At 44.4% G+C, this 23,016-nt stretch overlaps 1 protein-coding gene across 1 annotated transcript in view; it reads right to left on the bottom strand.

Moving 5' to 3' along the window:
* Window positions 1-12,101, bottom strand: part of LOC137529138 (synaptotagmin-like protein 2) — a 193,201-nt gene extending 181,100 nt beyond the window's left edge. The window contains exon 1 of the mRNA XM_068251148.1: window positions 12,008-12,101. The gene's annotated coding sequence lies outside the window, so the exon portion shown is untranslated. The remainder of the gene's footprint in view (window positions 1-12,007) is intronic.
* Window positions 12,102-23,016: the final 10,915 nt, after the last annotated feature.

The following is a 23,016-nucleotide window of genomic DNA, read 5'->3' as shown; positions in this document are numbered from 1 at the left end:
TGGGCATCTGTAAACCCCCTGCGTTTGCCTATGAAGTCAGTGTGTGGTCATTATTTACTGCTTACAATGATGCACATTTGAAGGGCATTTTGATGCGCATTTGAAGAGAGCCAGATTCATTAAGAAATACTGGCCTATAGCAATGACAGAGTGTGGTGCACGATGTGATCAGAGTCTGGGCTCCTCATTGTGTATGATTTATATGACATTAACTAATGAAGAAGCTTCTAATCTACACAGACGAAATATGAATACTACACAGATTTAAGAAACAATTGTGCATAGAGGGGGGGGGGGGTTCAAGTGGTTTTGTTTGGAGTGCCACTTAGCAAGGGCCTGAGCCCACTGGCGCAGTTGTATCCGCTTCTGTTCGCTTTTCAACATTGATGTGTAACTGAAAAGCGGACACAACTGCGTCAGTGGACTCGGGCCCTAATGAAGGGTTTATAACTGCCTTAAAGCTGTAGGACATCACATGGGTCTGTAAGACAGATAGGTGGACCTTAGGCCTCATTCCTGGTAACCAAAACTTGCAGTGTCTGTACTCTAATCCAAGCATGAAATAGCGGTTTGACTGGTTGAGCCTGGTCTCTCAACACTAAACTGCCTGGATACCTCCCACACCTCCAACATCACATTTGTCTTCTAACACCAGAACTAGTTTATCCAGCAGCAGAGCAGCATGATTATTTCTGCACTGCGCTGTACTCAAAATATAATTACAGGACGGCTAGAAAATTAGTCTAACAATTGTCTACATAAATCACAAAAAGCATTCCAGGATACAATAAATACTTCTTTCATATTCTCCACTACACCAATGAAAATAACAGTTTTAATTCAGGACTCTAATGCAGTATTTCCCAATCCTGTCCTCAAAACAGTGTTTTGCCAGAAACTGCACATACTCACTGGTGGGGTGATCAGTGCTTCTGCAGTGTTCATTAGCTACCTCTGTGGATTTCCATAAAACATGCACGGTTAGTAGTGTATTCCTTCAGTGTAATTTAACTTGCATCTGTCAGGTTAACCTCTACTCTCCCTGCACCACTTGTGACATGACTGCAGAATGCCGGTAACAGTTTGTTCAATAGCATTAACTTGAAATACCCCATCCCCAATCCCTCCAACACATACAGTAGGTAAGAAGTGTGATGCTACTACAACAGAGGGATTAAAAACCTTGTAAAACAATATGATAAATGCTTAAATAAAAGGAGGTGTGTTTAAAATAAAATTGTTCCTTAATTAATCGAATGAAAATGGATGTTACTCCTTGGGTGACCTTCGTAACACAAAACGAGGCGAATGATATACAAGTAGCTGCTGGTATAGCAACCCAAAAAGTTGTAACATCTCTCATAACATGTATTTTGAGTGTCACCATCAGGTAAGTACAGGTAGTACTCCAGTAGAAGGCCAAAGGCTGGATGCCCAGAATCATTTCCTTATATGTAGGGCCCAAGGTATGGGGTTTCTGAGAATAGTATTGGTCCTGTATTCAATCCTGTAAGCAATTTTTTTTTTATAAGAGGGCCTACACTCAAGTAAAGATCATCAATCAAAAAGAGTGGAGGGAATAGCTGGCACTGCTTCAGGTAATATTTATTGTTGCAAGTATAAAAAAAAGTGCAACAAGTACAACATTGTAAATGATGCACACACCAAGGTGAGAGGAGGCACAAGGTAGTGGTGGGTGCAGGGCACAGGATGCCTGACAGCCGTTTCGCGCTGAACAGCGCTTCTATGGAGCCTCCGTAGAATCGCTGCACAGCGTGAAACGGCCGTCAGGCATCCTGTGTCCTGCACCTACCACTACCTTGGGCCTCCTCTCACCTTGGTATGTGCACCATTTACAATGTTGTACTTGTTGCACTTTTTTATACTTGCAACAATAAATATTACCTGAAGCAGTGCCAGCTATTCCCTCCATTCTTTTTGATTGCCATTCGTACTAAACAGCTAGAGCATGCTGAAGAGGTACTTCTAAGAAATTCAAGCCTCATTCACAGTGGAACGCTGCGATGTAATGCGATGGTAAAGTCACAATGCAGCATTACAACACCAAAAAGGTGGTAGCGCACATTACCGCTGCGTTACAGTCGCATACAGTAGGTACAGGAAAGCATCCAGGCAATGAAAAGTGTGCTTTCTTGTACGTTGAGGTAACGCACTGCAAGCAGTGAGTTACCATAACGCTACACGTTACAATGCGACTCTAATGTCGCACTGTGAACGTCTCATAGGATTAGCATTGCAGTATGGTAAGCTGTGTTATAAGAGTGCATAACGCAGCTCCGCAACATTCCACTGTGGATGAGGCCTCAGTCACAAAATCTGATTTGGGCTGGCTCTCTTCCAATATTTAACAGATTTGCCTATGCACACATATGATGACGTTTACAATGCAGTCATTTCTACCTCTTGACAAACCACCTGAACACTTTAAGCAAAAAGCAAAATGTATATGCGCACAAAATCTTATTTTCTATACTAGTTAACACTGTTCAGCTGTTTTGCTTTTCGAGTCCCTTTAAAAGCAGTAACATTTCCAGCTGGTTTCATTGACAGGAATGTGTTTTTTTTCTACCACTTCTTCAGAAAGAGTGTTTGGTAATACCAATGGACACTTTACTTACACAGTGAATCACCAAAAGGTCTTCCCAGTTACATCCCCATTACTTCATTACCACAAACATCACCACAAAACTTAACTTATGGTTTTAGAAAAAGGGTGCAAAATGCGGTCAGTTTGTTACTGTGATCCGTGTCCCTGGTTGGAAGATTGCCACCAGTAAAATAAGTAGTAGGTGAAAAAGGGTTTTGGGGGATGGGGAGGGGTGGCAGTGCCACGGTGCCAGATAGTATATGTTAAAGATGTAGTATAGACAGGCAGAAGCCTGGATGGATAGGACTTTGCAATGCAGTTTGTATGGAGAGGGATAATGTCACCACAAACAGAGCTCAGTATAAGGCGAGGGGGACAAGTGGTATATCTCTCTGTTGGGGAAAGGGGGTGTAGTTCAAAAGACATTTTGTAACCTTGCTCCTGGACATGGGGTTCAAATGTCTGCTTGTCAAGGTCAGGGCCGGCGCTTCCATAGAGGTAAGGGGGCAATTGCCCCAGGGCCCCAGAGCTTGTAGGGGCCCCCCAAGGTGTCTCCCCTCCTCTCCAGCTACGGTCGGTGACCCTATTCATGCCTGCAGGGAATGAGGAAGAGAAGAAGTCCAGCTCATGCCTTCTGTGTCCTACCTGGATTAGATAAGACTCTGCTATGTGTACACTCTGCATTTGTCGGGTAAAAGATTGGAAATAATGGGGACTGCACCAATGCCACCAATGTGATTCTCCGTCCTTCATTTTAAAAATGGCCATTACCCCCTGGTCAGCACACTGTTAAACTGTAATATCACCCACTTGAGCCATAGGGAAACATGGACATTACCTTGCACATTCAGTTGTAACTGACAGCTGCTGATATATAACTGTCAGCAACTGGTATATTTCAATTCTGACGAAATCTTGTCAGAACTGGAAGGGATCACTGTACCAAGAAACTGGTGAGCTTCTGAGAGGAATTGACGGTGAAGTTAGTATGTCATATGTATTTGCAGCTACGTCATGTGTTTATTTTAAATCATTTTACTCGCTTCAGGTTCCCTTTAAAGAGGAGCTGTCAGACATATTTTCTCAGAAAAAAAACACATAAGTAGATAAATACTTGCTCTACTTACATGACATATGTACTGCGCTGTCCACGTTTTGATTTTAGTGATTATTCTATAGTAAAAAAAGAAAAAAATCCTTCTCAGGATTCTCTATTTTAACTGTGGATTTTAAAGCCAATACTGATTTAATTTCCTCCCTTACTCTCCTCTGCCTGATTATGTATACATTGCCTGCCCTCCTACCAGTCTTCAGGCACTCCCACCAAGCTCTGGAATAGAAAATGCATTATATCAGCATGAGAAATATTGGCCAATCAGAGAGGAACAGAGGTTTGGGAGGGGGAAAAGAGGAGGGAAAGAGGCTTTAGCCAATCAGGCTGCATTAGTTAAGTCTGAGGGGAAAGTAGAGAAGCAAAAAAGCATATCCCAGCATGCCCTGTAATTTCCTTTGTGTGCCAGAGTACCAAATAAGAGCCAGGTAAACTGGGGAATGATCATTTATCAACAAGAAAAGTAATAGTGATTTTTAATTTTGGATTGCCTGGTTAGCATCCTTATTACTTGTTTACCAGATAAAAATAAATAATTGATTTTTGATTTTATGCTGGACAGTTACACTTTATTATTATTGATTTATAAAGCGCCAACATATTCCGTGGCGCTGTACAAAGTAAGAAACAAACATGGGGTACAAAATACAGACAATGGTGTACACTAATATACAAGATACATAATTAGTGACAAAATACAAAAAAATGATACAACATACAGAATACAAAATGCAGAATTGGTAATGACAATGATAAAAGTAACATGATGCATAAAATGTATAATGATTTCCAAGACACAAAAGGGGGAGAGAGCCCTGCCCTTGCAAGCTTACAATCTAAAGGGAATGGGGGGAAACAAGAGGAGGGGTAGTATACGATAAAATATATAAAGGCAGTGTGTTTAAATAAGGATACCTAGTAGGAGTGCAATTTGGTCTTAGGACTGTAACGATTGGTGTTAGCAAGAACAAAGTTTCTGATTATCAGGTGATCTGCAGTATCACCTATAATACAGATATATACCTGATCATATGATGATCTGCAGAATCGCCAATAATACAGATATATAGATACAGATGTGTTAACTAAGCAATGCTAATATGCCACTAAGAAGTGACGTAACCTAATCACACTTTAATGCACTAAATATAGTGATTGGTGTAACAGTAGTACTGGCAGTATTTGCACTACCTCACCAGAGGAGCTGGTGGGCACTACCCGTACTGAATCTCTCACCAAAGTCAGGGGGTCCCTGGTGAGAGTAGAATGGTCAGACAGATCAGATCAGCAACAGACAGACAGGTCAGGTACAGAATCGGCAGACAGAGACAGAACGAGTATCAGGCAAGGTTGGCAACAAGGTCAGATGGGCAGAGGTACAAAATCAGGAGACAGAGACAGAACGGTAATCAGGCTAGGTTTGGCAACAGGATCAGATAGGCAAAGATACAGAATCACTGAGAGTAAAGGGGCCCATACACTCAGCCGATTTTCTGGCCGACCGATCGATCCCGATCGATCGATCGTTTGCAAATCGGTTGGCCAATCGACCGATCGATGGCCGATTTCCATCAAACTGGCAGGGTGGAAAATTTAGGTCGATCTGATGAGATTGCTTATGAGTTTGCATTGGCCTTAATGGAAATCTGATGGCAAAAAAATGCCATCAGATCGAATTTCAATTGATTTCAAACTGAAATCTATTGGAATTCTATCCTGGTAAAAAATGTTCTAAAAACGCATCAGATAGATCATCAGATGTATTTCTTATCTATCTGCTGCCAATCTGACGAGTGTATGGGCACCTTAAGATTGGTCAGAACTAGCCAGAGTTATACACAGATAATCAAGCAATAATAACAGTAGTAATAATAATTCCTAGTCTTGTGTGAAATCCCTGGTTTCCTCCCAGATCAAAGCACACCGGAACTATCTAAGGTCTGAGCGCTAACACGAAGTATTCACGACAGCAGACAACTAGCAAGTGAAGCCGGGAGGCTTAAGAAGCGCAGGAGACCCCCAAGGCACGCCCACCAGCCCTCGGCCAATCAGGAGCGACGAGCGTGCCCTCTGACATCAGCCGACCAGCCAGTCAGCTGACGCGCCTCCTCCTGGCATAAAGATCCTGACGGTGAGCGCGCGCACGCGCTAATGTACCCCTGAGCCCAGCAGAGACACGCGTCCTCGGCCGACATGTGATTACTCCCCACACCCGTCCTCTGCGTGCTAGACGCCCGAGGCGCAGGGAGACTGGCAGGCAGAGAACCAGAAGCAGCTGCGGTGGTACTGCTATCCACCACAGCTGACATGTCACTATTCATTACAAGGACAAAGGGAAGTGGCCTATATGCTTGTCGGAACAAATTAGTTTATAGAGAGCGTTTAAAGGTAACAAAGGTTGGCGAATGACGGATGTGTTGTGGGAGGGCATTCCAGAGAAGGGGTAAAGCGCATGCAAAATCTTGTAAGCGTGAATGTGAGGGGGGATTCTGGGCAGCTGTCGATTCTAGAGGAGGACAGAAGATCGTGTGCAGATCTGAGATTGCGATTGGGAATGTATCTGGAAATTAGTGAGGATATGTACAGGGGAGAGAGATTGCGGAGAGCTTTGTAGGTTAGGGTTAGGAGTTTGAACTAGATCCTCTGGTTAATTGGCAGCCAGTGAAGAGCTTAACAGAGAGGGTCAGCAGAGGAAGATCAAGAAGAAAGATGAATGAGATGAGCAGCTGAGTTCAGTACTGACTGGAGAGGGGCCAGTCTGTTAGAAGGTAGTCCACAAAGTAGTATGTTGCAGTAGTCCAGACGAGAAATTATAAGAGCATGTATTAACATTTTGGTTGTGTCTTGGATTGAGAAAGGGACGGAAGCGAGATATATTTTTGAGTTGGAGATGGCAGAAGCTGGTTTTGGAGTTAAGATGAGGAATAAAAGAGAGAGAGAGGAGTCGAATATTACCCTCAATCACCGTGCTTTGGGAACTGAAGCTATGGGAGTGTTATTAACATTTATAGTTACTTCAGGCAGAGAGGTGACCAGAGACGGTGGAAAAATAATTAGTTCTCTTTTAGTCATATTAAGTTTTAGGAAGCGAGAGGACATGAAGGAGGATATAGCAGACAAGCAGTCAGGAACACGTTTGAGGAAGGTGTTAAGGTCTGGGTCCAAGAGGTATAGCTGTGTATCATCTGCATACAGGTGGTATTGAAACCTGAATGAGTTGATTAAGTTAACAAAACCGTGCATGTAGATGAAAAAGAGGAGGGGACCAAGGACAGAGCCTTGAGGAACCCCGACAGACAAAGCATGAGGAGAAGAGATCTGATCTGAGAAGGAGACTGTGAAGGCCCTTCCAGAGAGGTAGGAAGATAACCATGTGAGAGTAAGGCCCTTTATTCCTACAATTGAAAGTATTTGTAAGAGTAAGGCGTGGTCGACCGTATCGAATGCTGATGACAGATCAAGAAGGATGAGTATGGAAACTTGACCTTTGGATTTAGCTGTAAGAAGGTTATTGGCCACTTTGGTAAGGGCCGTTTCCGTGGAGTGGTTAGAGCGAAAGTCAGACTGTTACTGATCAAGTAGGGAGTTAGCTGATAAATAATGGCTTAAATCTGCATGTATATGGCATTTAATTAGTTTGGATGCAAATGGGAGAAGTGACACTGGGCGGTAGTTGACGAGTGTGGTAGGATCTAGAGATGGTTTTTTAAGTAGTTATGTAACAACAGCCCTTTTGAGTCGTGACGGAAAGATGCCAGTGGAGAGGGACAGGTTAAATAGTGATGTTAGTGCAGGCATGAGAGATAAGGATAGCTGTGGAATGAAATGGGAGGGAATAGGATCCAAAGAACAGGTGGTTAGATTAGCTTTGGATATTATAGAGGAGAGAGAATGTTCAGAGAGTGGAGAGAAGGCAGTTAGAGAGCAGTCAATGAGAGGTGTGGAGGTGGTATTTGAGGGCTGCGTGGAGAAATCACTTCTGATTTTCTCAATTTTATCAGTGAAGTATGTTGCAAATTCTTCAGCTGATAAGCAAGATGAAGGAGGAGGAGGAGGAGGATGGAGAAGGGAGTTGAAGGTGCTGAACAAGCGTTTTGAATTGTGTAAATGGGCAGATATTAGGGAGGAAAAATAGGACTGTTTTGCCACAGAGAGTGCGTTTCTGAAGTTGTTCAAGGCTATTTTATATGAGATGAAGTCCTCACTTGTGTTAATTTTCCTCCAACGCCTTTTCGCTGCTCTAGAGCATCTTTTTAAATGTTTAGTGTGTTTGGTCATCCAAGGTTGGTGACTGACAGGGTGAGGGTGGACATTGACGAGGGGGGCGAAGTCATCCATGACTTTTGTAATAGAGCTGTTGTAGTGTATAGCAGCTGAGTCTGGGTCAGTAAAGAATTGTGTGAGGAGAGGTGCCAGGGCATCAGAGACAGACTGCATGTGTAGATTGCGATAGTTTCTGCCAGGGCTGTGGAGTCGGAGTCGGAGTCGTGGAGTCGGAGTCGTGGAGTCGGGCAATTTTGGGTGCCTGGAGTCGGAGTCGGAGTCGGGAAAAAATGCACCGACTCCGACTCCTAATGAATTTGTAACTGTAATTAAAATAGAAAATATGATAAAATGTTCTATTTCTCAGATAATAGTCATTAAAAATAATGTATATATACAGTATATATACAGTAATAGCTGTGCTTAGTCCACAAAAATGAAATAAACCAATCAAAATTAGTTAGTTGTGCTGCTTCAATAAAGCAGTTCCTGTATTTTTAAAGGATACCCGAACTGACATGTGACATGAGGAGAAAAACATGTCTATGTACAGTGCCAAGCACACAAATAACTATGCTGTGTTCCTTTTTTTCTTTCTCTGCCTGAAAGAGTTAAATATCAGGTATGAAAGTGGCTGACTCAGTCCTGACAGGAAGTGACTACAGTGTGACCCTCACTGATAAGAAATCACAACTATAAAACACTTTCCTAGCAGAAAATGGCTTCTGAGAGCAAGAAAGAGATAAAAGGGGGAATTTCTTATCAGTGAGGGTCACAATGTAGTCACTTCCTGTCTGAGTCAGGACTGAGTCAGCCACTTTCATACCTGATATTTAACTCTTTCAGGCAGAGAAAGAAAAAAAAGGAACACAGCAAAGTTATTTGTGTGCTAGGCACTGTACATACACATGTCTATCTCATCATGTCACATGTCAGTTCGGGTATCCTTTAAGGTCAGATATACATATCTGATTGTGACTGTATATATGATGTGTATACAGGAATCTCTTATATATACTAAATAACATCTATGCTGTAAGAATAAAGCCTGATGTGTAGCTGTGTCACTAATAGAGATGGTCAATGAGATGGAAATAATTCTGCACTGATGCTGATTTATACAAATGTATGCACTCCCTTTGCTGATGAAATCAAATAATTTGATATGTTGTTAAAATTTGGTTTGGTGACTACAAATTAAAGGGTACCTGAGACAGATGAAAAGTAAAGTTTTATACATACCTGGGGCTTCCTCCAGCCCGCTTCAGGCTAATCAGTCCCTCGCTGTCCTCCACCACCCGGATCTTCTGCTATGAGTCCTGGTAATTCAGCTAGTCAGCGCTGTCCGGCCGCATGCCGCTCCCACAGCCAGGAACATTCTGCACCTGCGCAATAGTGCTGCACAGGTGTAGTATGCTCCTGGCGGCGGAGTGTGTGCATGCGCACTACGCCCGACTGGCTCAAGTACCTGGACTCATAGCAGAAGATCCAGGTGGTGGAGGAGGACAACGAGGGACTGATTATCCCGAAGGCAGCTGGAGGAAGCCCCAGATATGTATAAAACTTTAATTTCATCTGTCTCAGGTTTACTTTGTTACACACAGTAGTACTATACTCTACATATGCACTCCCCACAGAGCTGCAGGGAATCCACTGAGAATGCTGTGCACATTGAACACAGAGGTGTTGTCTGTCACCCATAAACCTTGTTCAGATTGTGCATGAAGAATGTGTAATAGAGGAAGAATCTCCTCATCCCCCTGCAGAGTACCTGCACATCATTCTTACATGTCCCCACACTTAGGCCTGGTGCACACCAAAAACCGCTAGCAGATCCGCAAAATGCTAGCAGATTTTGAAACGCTTTTTCTTATTTTTCTGCAGCGTTTCAGCTAGCGTTTTGCGGTTTTGTGTAGCGGTTTTGGTGTAGTAGATTTCATGTATTGTTACAGTAGAGCTGTTACTGAACAGCTACTGTAACAAAAAACGCCTGGCAAACCGCTCTGAAGTGCCGTTTTTCAGAGCGGTTTGCGGTTTTCCTATATTTAACATTGAGGCAGAAACGCATCCGCAATCCAAAATCTGCAGCAGCCCGGGAGTATGCGTTTCTGCAAAATGCCTCCCGCTCTGGTGTGCACCAGCCCATTGAAATACATTACCCTAGCGGATCCGCACCCGCAAGCAGATCACAAACCGCAGCGGAAACGCTCCGGTGTGCACTAGGCCTAACATTGCCTAGGGCCTGATAGATGTTCTTTGTTCCGGTTTGTACCTTTTACAAGTACTCTTACCAAGGACTAGTTTTAGTCTAAATGGAATAAATATAGTAGTCTACATATCCTTCTCACTTTAGTTGTCTTGTAAAATTCCTAAGCGTTGGCAGTTAAGAGACGAATTTCATGTTACATACTTTTAATTAACAAAATTGTAATATGCAAATTAGAGGAGTCGGAGTCGAGGAGTCGGAGTCGGAGTCGGTGGAATCCTAAACTGAGGAGTCGGAGTCGGAGTCGGTGGATTTTTGGACCGACTCCACAGCCCTGGTTTCTGCGAATATGTGAGAGTGCTTGTGCCAGGGTGGTAGGAAAAGTGGAGGAGAGAGAGAAAGGAAGTAGGTTATGGTCAGAGAGTGGTAGTGGATCATTAGTAAAGTCAGTGACCATTTAAGACCTTGCAATATATACAGCATGACTATGGTAATCTTGATTTTAATAGGTAAGAAGACCTTTCCCATTACAAGTGAACACATTCCAAACTAATTTATAGACCAATTCTGAGGGGTCCATGCATTCCACGTACAGATTTACAACACTGGAGGAAAGGCACCATTTCACAGCAAAAGAATACAGACTGGAGCTGGGGGCATTCTGACCTGTCGCATGGGAGATTTATTGAGACACAAGCTTAGGAAGAGAGTCAATGTGCAGCCTCTAGTGAGACTTGCAGAATTCTTCCTGACCTACTTCAGCCTGAGTAAGGTGAATCAGCATTTACCTTCAGCTACAGATTACTAGAACAATACAGAATCTAATTACCTGCATGGCAAGACCTCATGAACTGAGATTGAATAAACAAATCACATACATTCCAGATAGAAACCAAGCAGCAGGTTATCTGGCTGCTCGAGCTGCAAAGTTAAGATTAAAATGCCAAAAGAACTCACACCAAAGAATGGCAAATCTGCTTTTTCTAGCATTGTGTGATCCACCCATAGGAGCCTTCCTAGCACGTGTGACAGGTGCATCTTACAAAACAAAGCACTCACTTCGCTGGCTACAAACAGCCACATTTAAGGTGGCCATACAGCTAGCAATTCAGCTCTACGATCGACCATTTGATTTGATCATTTTATCAAATTAAGAGATAATCAAGTGTGTTCCAGTATGCCCAATCGATGAAAAGTGGCTGATATGACAAATTGAACAACTTCGTCAATCGAGCAGGATGGAAGATGTCGATTGCACAAGAATCGGCAACGGTTCACATATCATTTGATTGACACTGAATCGATTTTTGCATTCAGAGCATGAAGGCGCAACATTGGTCAGATCGACATGACAGTGAATCTGGAGTGGAGCCGATTGCCCAATAAAGTTTATCGCTTTTTTTTTAATTGAATCCAAACATCTAGTTGTCAGCTGCCTTTTGTAACCTCTGCAGTGCCAAAAGCAAAAAATAAATAAATAAAAAACAACAGAAAGCGATCAAACTACTGGCTACATAATCGACTTGATTCCTCCAACTGAACAGTGCAATCATCTTTCTATTTCAGCACCTTGAAATAAAAATATTAAAAAGCTGCTGGTATCCCATCCAAATAGTCTATAGATTTTCCCTACCTCCTAAAAACATCACATGGGATGCGATGCACGCGCATATGCACTGCACTAAATCCTAGAGTACAGTCATTGAGTTTTCCAGCAGGACTGTAAAGTAATAGTACTACAGCACAATATTACAGAAGGGACCCTGTGACGTGTTGCCGTACTATAGATACATACAGTAACATCACTACATATACATACTGTTGGCAGGAGGTCTATGCGGGTCTCTAGCAGCGCGCAGTGTGGCCAGGTGAGCAGGTGCAGCGCTGACAGAGCGGGACACGGCAGGCAGTCTCAAGTGACTCAGCCACAGTCAGATCCGCCTGCACTGGAGTTCCGGGATCTGGAGTGTGCTGATCGCCAAAACCCGGACGCTGGATCATTAGCAACATCTACTGCACGGAAACCGAGCTCACACAGCTATTTGACTGACAGGCTATATGAACACATTATGCAATGTCATAGTCGGCTGTTTTGAGCAGAGCTGGGACAAGGTCCTTCAGCACCCAAGGCTGAGACACCAAAGTGCGCCCCTCCATCCCTCCGCCCACCCGTCACACACTGATTGCTACTAGACTAAGAGGCACCCCAGGGCCCCCAACCTCTCCAATACCTTAATCTCTAGTTATCTGACTTGCAGTCACTGCCATGTATCCCCTTTTCCTATTTCTTTCTGCTTTAAACACAATTGGGAATGACAACTGAATGAATTGTGCGCCCCCTCCTACACTGCGCCCTGAGGCTGGAGCCTCTCCAGCCTCTGCCTCGGCCCGGCCCTGGTTTTGAGGGATTTGAAAACTATAATTACAACTTGTTGTTGACCATAAATATTTCTTTTAACTCCAAAGACGCAACATAAGTTACTATTTATTGATATTTCCTGTGCGAAATTACTAGGTTCAACTGCTAGCAGGGCCGGCGCTACCATTAAGGCAAAGGAGGCAGCTGCCCCAAGGCCCCAGAGCTTGTAGGGGCCCCCAGTGGCTACAAGAGGAAAAAAAGATTTTTCAAATCGGCCTTATAGTTTTTGAGAAAATCGATTTTAAAGTTTCAAAGGGAAAAAAAAACACATTTAAAAACCTGCCGACTTTAATGGTTAATAACAAATCCACCTTAAATGCTAGAAACCCTAAATTTGCAGGATATGTTAAGGAGATCATTAGGAATAAGAGGGAAAAACTATTTTTCAAAAAGACCTTATAGTTTTTGAGAAAATTGATTTTAAAGTTTAGAAGGAAAAAAGTATAGTTTTAAATGCGGTAAATGTCACTTTTAGTAGCAAACCTAACGGTAGTGTAATTTTACATGCATCAAACGAAAGCGCAATAAATTTCCTGACTGGGTTTCCAGGGGGTCTATACGCAGCCGCAGCGCTTTGGCCAGGGATCTCTATACAGCCGCAATATGGCTGTATGAAGATCCCTGGCATTTTTTCCTATTTTCCCATTTTTTTTTATGTTTAGAGTGTGGGAATTTTTTTTTTTAAATTATGTGGGGTCCCCCCTCCTGAAACTTTTTAACCCCTTGTCCCCCATGCAGGCTGGGATAGCCAGAATGTGGAGCTCCGACCGATTGGGACTTCACACCCTGACTATACCAGCTGCAAAAAAGGTCCCCTAATGCCGATTTTTGTTCCAGGGTATATGTTGGGGGGGCCCCCCAGGTTTATTTTGCCCTGGGGCCCCATTGTTGCTTAAACCGGCCCTGACTGCTAGTAGTAGTGAGACCTTGACCACACTGAGTCAGTTGTGTATTGATGACATATAGCAACGCAACGGAGCCAAAAAGACGCTGCGGTGCGGCCATACAGTGAAGCATGCAGTACAATGACAGTATGCCTCACTGCTACTGTAAATGCAGGTGTTCACTGGCGTACCAATAGGCCCTGCAGCCCCTGCGCCTGCGGGTGGGGGGGGGGGCCCCTGGATCCCGCTCAGGGCCGTTTTGTGGGAGCTGGAGGGGTGGCAGCATGAGGGGAAAGCCTTGGCCACAGTCGGCGGGGAGAGGGGAAGTTCCCCCCCTCTCCCTCACCTCGGGGCTCTCCCCTCCAGCAAAAGTTATAGTGTGGGCAGCGGGCAGCGGCGGGCAGATACATACCTTCCTTGCGTTCCACCGCATAATCTTCGCTCTGGCATCTGACGTCATTCCTGGAAGTGACGTCAGACGCTAGAGCGAGGAGTATGCAGTGGAACGCACGGAAGGTATGCATCTGCCCGCTGCCCACACTATAACTTTAGCTGGAGGGGAGCCCAGAGGGGAGAGCCCCGAGGTGAGGGAGAGGGTGGGAACTTCCCCTCTCCCCGCCGACTGTGGCCAAGGCTTTCCCCTCATCCTGCCACCCCTCCAGCTCCCACAAAACGGCCCCGAGCGGGCCCCATGGGAGCCGCTCTGAAATTTTGCAGGGGGGCCCGTTGGGGCCTAGTTACGCCCCTGCAGGTGTTACTCTGTTAACGCATGTCATGCTGTGCGTTAGGTTACCATTGTGTCGCAATGCAACGCAGTTAGTCAGGGGCGTAACTAGGCCCCCTGCAGAATCTTTGAGCGCCCCCCCCTGGGGGCTGCTTGGGGCCGTTTTGGGGGGCTGGAGGGGTCGCAGCATGAGAGGAGAGCTTAGTGGCACGTCGGTGGGGAGGGGGGACGTTCCCCCCCCTCACCTCAGGGCTCTCCCCTCCAGCTTAAATTAGAATCCGGGCAGCGGCGGGCAGCAGACAGATACATACCTTCCATGCGCTCTCTAATTTAAAGTGGAGGGGAGAGCCCTGAGGTGAGGGGGGGGGGGGGGGAACGTCCCCCCCTCCCCGCTGAATGTGGCCATGGCTTACCCCTCATGCTGCGACCCCTCCAACCCCCACAAAACAGCGGGAGCAGGGGCTGCAGGCCCTATTGTTACGCCAGTGCAGTTAGTGTGTACTGCCTGTTAACATATCACATTAATGTGGTAAATTTAATGCGATTTGGTGCAACATACTTGGTGTGGAAAGGCCCTTAAAGTAAATCTGAAGCATAATTAAAATTAAAAAAAAGATACCTAAGGAGAGGGAATGCTCTGGGTCCTATAGAGCCTTCCCAATCTGTGTCCCAGTCCCTTTGTGCCAACCAGGACCGTGGAAGTAAACACCCAATGCAATCTAAGGTGAAGCAATATTGGTAATATTGCTTGTATTTTACTAACAGCCTCACCCGGCGGCCACATTTCTGGATGCCCTTTATGAATGTACATAAAAATAAAGTTCATGCAACTTATTCTCATATCAACTTGTGGCACCTTAAAGGTGGCAAAGTTAAAGAAAAACTGTAACAACATAATAATAATAATTGCAGTATTTGTATAGCGCCTTTCTCCTGTCGGACTCAAAGCACTTGCGAGGCAGCCACTAGAGCGCACTCAGTAGGCAGTAGCAGTGTTAAGGGGATTTGCCCAAGAAACTCCTTACTGAAATAGGTGCTGGCTTACTGAACAGGCAGAGCTGAGATTTGAACCCAGGTCTCCTGTGTCAGAGGCAGAGCCCTTAACCATTACACTATCCAGACACATTTAGTAGAATGCAGTAAATTATTCAGGATATCCACTTTTACAGTCATTTTCTGTTATCAGCATAAAAAACACTTCCTATAGCTACTGTATATATTGCTGTATATTGGTATGTAGGCCAGCCCTTCCATTGAAGCTTATTCTAGGTTGTTTATCATACAGAATCCCCCAGACACACCCAAGCATTCTGGGAGCCCAGCTATGTTTTTGTACTGGCTTTAGAACTCTCAGTAGTGAACATTCCGCATAGATCACTTACCAATTTCAGATTTTAAATTTCAAAAAGTAAACCAGGGAAAGAAAGGATTTTCAATGGACAAACACTGACTAAATAATTTATGAATTAATATTGTCAAAAATAAGCCATTTTTATTCATTATGTTATTTTGGTTACAGATTCTTTTTAGTTAGGACCTACTTAGACAGTTAAAGGGGAACTGAAGAGAGAGGTATATGGAGGCTGTCATGTTTATTTCCTTTTAATCAATACCAGTTGCCTGGCAGCCCTGCTGGCCTTAATTCTCTGCAGTAGTATCTGATTAAAACCAGAAACAAGCATGCAGCTAGTCTTGTCAGATCAGACTTATAAGTCTGAACCACTGAAACACCTGATCTGCTGCATGCTTGTTCAGGGGCTATGGCTAATAGTATTAGAGGCAGAGGATGTGCAGGGCTGCCAGGCAACTGGTATTGTCTAAAAGGAAATAAACATGACAGCCTCTATATACCTCTCTCTTCAGTTCCCCTTTAAATGAGCGTTTGCTGCTTAACGGACAACTGAAGCGAGAGGGATATGGAGGCTGCCATATTTATTTCCTTTTAAAGAGAATCTGTACTCTAAAATTCTTACAATAAAAAGCATACTATTCTATTCATTATGTTCTCCTGGGCCCCTCTGTGCTGTTCCTGCCACTCCCTGCTGCAATCCTGGCTTGTAATTGCCAGTTTTAGGCAGTGTTTACAAACAAAAGACATGGCTGCTAACCAGAGTGTGATAGGCTGAGAGGAGCTCAGTCTGTGACTCATACAGAGCCTGCCAGGGGCGTGGAGAGGGTGTGTATAGCTTCTATCCTATCACAAGCAGAACAGCACATTCCTGCCTGAGTGCCTGAGCCCGACTAAGCCGTCAGAGGAAAGAAGATTAGATTATATAACAGAGATAATACAGCCACTGTGCAACTAGGAAAGGCTGCAGTAAGACAGACCACATTAGAACAGGTATAGGAACTTGTAGGATAGAAGAAATAAGGCTGAACATTTTGTTACAGAGTCTCTTTAAAGAGGGATTGTCAGAAACAAAATAAAATTCCATTTACCTATTGCACTGTATTCATTATGCAGCCTGGAACCTCACCCTGCATTGCAAGCAATCTAATCAGAAATGTTTCTGCTGTAATAAATCGCAGCCTAGCTCTATTTGATTTCATTGCCGACGAGAAGGAAGCTTGTCATCACCCCTCCCACATTCCTGCTCCTCACTGATTGACTGAGGGGTAGTTTAGTGTGACATGAGGATGAGATATGATCTTGCTGTTTACAAAGCAAGCTAGCTATGACAGAGCAGATTCTAGGAGAAACAAAAAGAGAGTAAGGGTAGTACTGGTATGACATGACATCAGGACAACTAAGTTGGCAAATGCCAGGAACAGAATTCTCTTTATTTACTATATAAAATTCACTGAAAACAAAATGTGGACAGTACAATACACCTATTATGTAAGTGGAAGAAATAGTTATTTACTTATATATGTGTTTTTTCTTGGTGTAGTATGGCTGAGCCTGTGCTTTAAGCAATACCAGTTGCCTGGCTATCCTGTTAATCCTCTGCATGCTTGTTTCTGGTGTGAGTCAGACACCATGTGCCTGTTCCAGTACGTCAATGTCCTGAAACCACGTACATCTCAGTTCAGTTGGCCATTAATATATAGTGAATGGTGAAGGAAGAGTGCAAAACTAGTGAAATTAATTTACTTTGCCTCTGTTATACACCCTATATATAAACCCCTTAGTAATTGGCTACTTTGGGAGAGACTATAGTGATGGCCTTATACAGGGTTATGTTTCTAATATTCATTCACCTCTTACCCCTACATGTGCCTGTGACTATCTGCGATAGTGGGGTGCTGTTGGCCCTAGGATGTACAGAGGGCGAAAGAGACAGCAAAATAAGCACAGTAATTTTGCTGCTAAACAGCCCAAGGGCCCTTTTCTACTAGCAAGTGCAATCGCAAGCACAATCGCGATGCGTTTGCGACCATGCATGCTGCTTTTTCTACTTGCCACTTGCCTTGATTGCGCCATGATGCTTAATACAGGGAGTCCCTGAGATACAAACAACCCGCCAATCCTGTCGCATTTTGTTGCACATCCCCTGCCTGCTCCCCCCAGCTTAGTGTGTAAATTGCATTATATCACAGCAGAAGGTGTGGTCTCATTTCACTGCGGGAGTCCAGTGCTGTGCTTCCGCCTGTCCGCTCACCGCTCAGCCTAGTGCCCAGAATCTCCTACCACATGTAGCATGATTACACACACAACATGAGAGAGTGGCAGCACTAGAGGATGCAGTAGCCAGACAGGATGGTCACACAGGCACAGCGCTGGACTCCGGCAGGGAAGTGAGAGCACAGCTTCTGTTGCGCTATACTCTGTATTTACACTCTAGGCTGGGGGATTGCAGGAGGGAGATAAAGATAGATAGTGTAACAAGGGGACATACGAAGGCACAAAGGGGGACAGAGAGGGGCACAAAGGGGGACTGAAGGAGCCTAGGCACATTGAGAGGAAGCCTGGCAGAAGGAGGGTGGGTGGGCACATATACCCCTGGCTACATATACTAGGCACATATACCCCTGACTACATATCCTGGGCACATATACCTCTGGCTACATATACTGGGGACATATATACACCTGGCTACTTATACTGGGCACATATACCCCTGGCTACATATACTGGGGACATATATACACCTGGCTACTTATACTGGGTGCATATACCCCTGGCTACATATACTGGGCACATATACCCCCGGCTACATATACTGGGGACAGCTATACCCCTGGCTACATATACTGGGCACATATACCCCTGGCTACATATACTGGGCACATATACCCCTGGCTACATATATTGGGGACCTATATCCCGGGCTACATATACTGGGCACATATACCCCTAACTACTTATACTGGGCACATATACCCCTGGCTACTTATACTGGGGACATATATACATGTGGCTACTTATAATGGGGACATATATACACCTGGCTACTTATACTGGGGACATATACACCTGGCTACTTATACTGGGGACACATATACACCTGGCTACTTATACTGGGCCCATATACCCCTGGCTACATATACTGGGGACACCTATACCCCTGGCTACATATGCTGGGGAGATATACACCTGGCTACCTATACTGGGGACACATATACACCTGGCTACCTATACTGGGGACACGTATACACCTGGCTACCTATTCTGGGGACACCTATAGGCCTGGGTACTTCCACTGGGGACACCTATAGACCTGGTTACCTATACTGGGGGCACCTATTTTGGGGGAACTGCTGCCAGATTAACTGTATTTTTGGGGAGCCGCTGCTGCCAGATTAAGTGTATTTTGGGGAACAGCTGCCAGATTATATGTATGTTGGGGGAACCACTGCTGCCAGATTATGTCTATTTTGGGGGAACCATTGCCAAATTATCTGTATTTTGGAGGAACCTCTGCCAAATTACGTGTATTTTTGGTGAAATGCTGTCAGATTACATGTATTTTGGGGGGAAACACTACAGCAGAGCTCAAATTTCCCTGGCAGACCTTTTTCACCACTGCTAAGGTCATGTATATTTGGCCCCACCCAACACCACGCCCACATTCAGTTGCATGGCCACGTCCCTTTTTGGCTCGCTGCAGGTCCCTCCTTTTAGGGCGCATTAATAGTCTTTGTCCCCAAGCGCTACGCTTCTGACCTCCCTCCTTCAACTTTACTGTGCTTCCCGGGGTCCCTGGACCATTTTGCCCAAATAGCAACTCACCTGTTCCGGCACACTGTCATCTTCATGTTATGATATAATGGCATGTGACAGGTCATGGAAATGAGGCAGCCAGTGGTACGAAGACAAGAAGCCAGGATGGAGCATCACGCTGGGACAGGTAAGTTGCTATGCTAACAAGACATTGCATGGTTCCCAGGAAACACAAGTTGGGGGAGACCTGGAGGGGGGGGGGGCAGTGCTCAGAGGCCCTGGGACAGTTGTCCCCTTTGCCTCTATGGTAGCGCCAGTCCTGAGTGCAGAGCAGAAGGGAGCCTGGCAGTTCAATTAAACTAGGGATAGTTTATAAACACTGGGTTTAGACATCAAGTATAATATAAAAAGATAGTTTTGTTCCTGCATGATTTCTACATTCAACATATCATGAATGTGCATTTTGTGCTGCCTTGGTGTAAATACTTATTTACAACAGCTAATTGGATTATGTTTGAATTAACCCCATACTCAGAAGCAAGTTGTTCATGTCTTTTCAGCACTCTTCTATTATCGTAGTGAGAAGAATAATTATGGAACTGTCACTGCTTCATCTTCACAGGGGTTTCAGAGGGGCTGCATGTGGTGAAATATTGTTCCGAACATTTAGTAACAATATTGTCTTCTTATCTACCTAGAACAGGCTGTGTTTCTAGATAGGGGGAGTGACATTTGCTGCTGCTCCGCTCTGTGCCACACAATACAGTGCCCGGTGGAAGACAAAAGAGGGAGACAGGATAATAAGGGATAGTAAAATATGTGGGACGAGGAGGATGTGTGCCATAATATGAAATAGCAGCAAAAATAATCCTGTATAACAGCATATTTATTGCAATGCTGAGTTGTATATGATGCATACTTGCCACAGAGGTTCCCATCCTCTACCATGCTGTGTTATAATAGTGGCTAGTAAGCTACAGGTAAAAAAAACTAGAAAACTTCCCACAAACTTAGAGAAAATCATGAGTAAACATTTGTGAAAATTAAATTGAGTTACTAGATTGGACACTCAAAAACAATTGGCAAGTGTTACAATTGGAAAAGTTAATAATAATAAAATATCTCTATGGAGCCTTTATTGGTGCCCTGCGTATATCATCTGCCACCAGTCTGTAATACCCACCAATACATGTTTGTTGCATTTTCTTGTTAATATTGGATGTACACTGGCTCCAGCCCTACAGAGTCCACACATTCAATCACTGATACAGAAAGTCCAAACAGGTTTAGCAGTTCTGAAGCAGGGTTTTACAGCACATCACCTGCATCTCGACTATAACATATCCAATGTTGGCATCCTGAGGGTGACATATCTGATGCCCATGCCAAGGAGGTTTCAGCAATTAGGGGTTTAAGGTAAGCCTGTAGTCTTGGGGGAAACAAAAAGTTAGATACTTACCTAGGTAGGGAGAAGCCTCTTGTGTCTTCCTCAACCCCGCCATTGCCATGCATGGACCCTCTGAACATATCCGACAAGAGCTTGATGAGTATGTTCTTGCAGCCATGCTCCTTTTTGTGAATGCGTCCAAGAGCAGCTCACATAGGTGCAGTACAGCCATGCTCGTTCACGAAGGGGAGCATGGCCTTAATCTGTAGAGACTAAAAGTTTCCTTTAGGTTGGATAAACAGCATTCAAATATTAAATAACAGAAGGTTTTTGTTTTGTATACATCACTTGTGAGGCCAAATCTGGAGTATGGGATGTAGTTTTGGACACCACACCATAGGAAGGACATTGACTTACTAGACAAGGCACAAAGAAGGGCAACTATATTAGTTGCAATGGAATGGAAGGTCTCACTTATCGAGAAAGGATGGACAAAATGGACTTATTTAGCTTGGAAAAAAGACAGCTAAGAGGTGAACTGATTAACATGTATAAATACATCAGTGGGCATTACATAAGCTTGGCAGATAAGCTTTTTGTCCCTAGGCTTGTACAGAGGACAATGGGGCATGAACTGCATATGGAGGAAAAAAAGGTGCTGATATATATTTAGGAAGGGGATCTTAACGGTAAGAGTGGTTAAAATGTGGAATATTTTACGACAGGAAGTAGTTATATGCATTTAAAGGAGGCTTAGATGCTTTCCTTGCATTGAAGGACATCCACAGCTAGGTACTAGGTACCGTATTTTTCGCCGTATAAGACAAAAAATGGGGAGAAAAAGTCCCTGCATCTCATAAGGCAAAAGCAGGGAATTCTCAACTTAAGAACACCCACTGATACAAGCCGCCGACTCGCTAGTACACCGGGTATTCCCTGCCTGTGTGTGCCTGTTCCCTTGCATGCCTGCTTACTCCCCGTATCTCCTGGCCCACCCATGGGTCCTATTATGTCCCCTTCTCGCTGTTCCTTTCCCCCCCTTCCTGCGTGCCTCCGCTCACTCCCGTGTCTCCTGGCACCCCCAAGTGTAGTGTGTGTAGCAGCAGTTTACCTTCTGTGGCCCGGGCCTCTTAAGCCCACTCGCAGTCGCAGGTAGAGAGAGAGGGAGGAGAGAAATCTTGAGGTCAGGGCAAAGATGATAAAAAGTGAGTATTTGTTTATGTTATCAGTTGGAGTTAGGTGGTTTTTTGGAATGTTAAGGTTTGGGGGTAGGATTAGGGGATCAGCTTTAGGTGCCAGAAAGTGGTTGTTGTTAGTGGGCTTGAGAGGATTTTGGGTTGGGCATCACGAAGGAGTTAATATTAAAGGGGAAATTAATATTGGACATCAAGAAGAGTTTAACAATAGGGTTGAGGTCAGCAGTAGTGATGTAGCGAACGTCAAATTTTCAGTTTGTAAATGCAAATTTTCCACAAAAGTTCGGGAGCGTGCGAACTGTGCGAACCGCCATAGACTTCAATGGGCAGGCAAATTTTAAAACCTATAGGGACTGTTTCTGGCCACAAAAGTAATGGAAAAGTTGTTTAAATGGGCCTAACACTGATTCTGCACTTATACAAGGGTCAGTAATGGATTCTAGATGCCAGTAGTATATTTAGCAACTAGGCTGCGCTGTCCACAATAGATCATATATATATATACTGTCCTCCAAAGTTGAGATCACAATCGAAATTGTCCACACAATGTCCACACACTTCAATGGGATCGCTGTCACACTTTTCCAGATAGTAGTTACAATGCGATTGCTGGACTGCGCTCTCCACTTCCTATAACAATACAAGATTACACATAGCGTAACTCTGTATACATTAATTCACACACCACCCGTGTTTCAGTGATCAAAAGTGCGACACACGTGACCACACACTCCTTCTCTGATTCTGCTCACCGGATTTTCACCACCTCAGAAAACAGGTGGATCTAGCGTTTATATATATTCCACAAGGCACTTTCTCAAGTCTTCATCTTTTCTTTAATGTAAAACATTCCTCAATAAAAACACAATAGTGTAATCCTGTTTAAAACATCAGCCGCAATGCACTAATGCGCACTCACGTTATAGTTTCTTGAAATCAAGCACATCAGAATAACAACAGCGAGGTCTGCCCGGCACCTGGATAAATGGATGAGCGGCGTCCCGACTCCCCGTTACCCTCCGCGGTGATCCGGCTGCTGTTGCGGCGCTTGAATCTCCCTCTGCGTACTCCCGATCAGTTCCAGTATAGTGACGTCAGACGCGCTGGACATAGC

The sequence above is a fragment of the Hyperolius riggenbachi genome, chromosome 8 (assembly GCF_040937935.1).
Source record: "Hyperolius riggenbachi isolate aHypRig1 chromosome 8, aHypRig1.pri, whole genome shotgun sequence".
NCBI classification, from domain to species: Eukaryota; Metazoa; Chordata; class Amphibia; order Anura; family Hyperoliidae; genus Hyperolius; species Hyperolius riggenbachi.
The sequence above is the reverse complement of the archived record's forward strand: the minus strand, read 5'-3'. Positions and strand labels throughout refer to the sequence as shown.